We start from the raw sequence: 1,740 nt of genomic DNA, 5'->3' as shown, positions 1-1,740 counted from the left end.
CCCCCCAGGGCTGGAGTGTGTGTGTGTGTGTGTAATTATGCATCACACTCCCCAGGGCTGGAGTGTATGTGTATGTGTGTGATTATGCATCACACTCCCCAGGGCTGGAGTGTGTGTGTGTGTGTGTGTGATTATGCATCACACCCCCCAGGGCTGGAGTGTGTGTGTGTGTGTGTGTGTGATTATGCATCACACCCCCCAGGGCTGGAGTGTGTGTGTGTGTGTGTGATTATGCATCACACTCCCCAGGGCTGGAGTGTGTGTGTGTGTGTGTGTGTGTGTGTGATTATGCATCACACTCCCCAGGGCTGGAGTGTGTGTGTTGGAGACAAGAGTCTTGCTATGTTGCCCAGGCTGGCATCGAACTTGCCATCCTCTCGCTTACTAGTGTCGGGATTACAGATTTGCCCCACCATGCCCGCTTTGTACAGTCCTCTCTGACCCTTCTGAACGTGATAGGACTCTTTTACTGCCATACAGGTGTGAAAAACTTTTCTAGTTAACGCGGTGGTTACTATGTGTGCTGGCAGATTACGTGTTGTCCACATCGTGGTTTACATCCTGCTTACAGGTGTTGTCCACTTCTGACATCTGAAGTAGTAGGCCTTGCTATCCTCATTTTTTTTTTTTTTCCAAACTGGGAAATTGAAGCCCTCAAAATACAGCATGACTTGGTTCGAGGCCAGTTTCCTACTCTACCTTACAAAGCATCGGGTTAGCCTCCACAAGATGAATTCTTTCAGGGTTGGAGATACTGTTGGGTTAGGGCTGTCAAGGAACCTTCCCTCTTCTCTTCGTTCCTTGTCTACAGTTCATATTGATATTTGGAGATTGATTATCTGGTACCCTCCCCACCCCCATACTGGGGTTTTAACTCTGGGCCTTGAACTTGCTCAGGTTGTGCTCTATCACTTGAGCCACCAACCTGACATTTTGTTGTTTTTACTAGCTAACTGGAGTAGGAATTGCTCAGACTCTTTTTTTGCCTAGGTTGGCTTTAGCCAAAATCATCCAGTTCTCAGCCTTTGGAGTAGCTAGAAATACAAGCTTGAGCCATCAACCAGTGCCAGGCTTTACATGGTACTGGTACTGGAACAAGACAAAGGGTGTTGGATTTAGTGTCAGGTCGCTTAGCATCTATATTCTCACCTAAAAGGTCATTTGAAGTCACCTCCGAAATCCTCTACTTTTTTCTGTACTTTAGTTATGTGTGTGTGTGTGTGTGTGTGTGTGTGTTTTGTTTTCTTTTGGGTCCGGTCCTGGGCCTGAACTCTGGGCCTGGGCGCTGTCCCTCAGCTCTTCAGCTCAAGGCTAGCACTCTACTACTTGATCCACAGCGCCACTTCTGGCTTTTTTTTTCTGCTTATGTGGTGCTGAGGAATTGAACCCAGGGCCTCATGCATGCAAGGCAAGTGCTCTACTACTGAGCCACCTTCCCAGCCCACTGTGTGATTTTTTTTTATATTGACCTCCAGTTGTTTTATGTATTTGTCAGGCTTATTCAGAGAAGTTGGGCAATGCTACCTGTTAGGCCAGGGATTCATTACTTTTAAGTCGTTGTAGAACATAGCTGACTTACATTAGAAAGGTTTAAAGGTCTGTGTATTACAAGAAAAGAACAGTGTATCTATATTAAAATGTACAGTAGTAGAAAGTCATATGTTTGATTCCTTGAATTTTTTTTGGGGGGGGTACTGGGGTTGAACTCAGGGTGTCTTGCTAAGCCAGGCAGTGGTTCTA

The sequence above is a fragment of the Dipodomys ordii genome, unplaced genomic scaffold (assembly GCF_000151885.1).
Source record: "Dipodomys ordii isolate 6190 unplaced genomic scaffold, Dord_2.0 Scaffold135, whole genome shotgun sequence".
In the NCBI taxonomy this organism is placed as follows: Eukaryota; Metazoa; Chordata; class Mammalia; order Rodentia; family Heteromyidae; genus Dipodomys; species Dipodomys ordii.
This window is presented reverse-complemented; position numbering follows the sequence as displayed.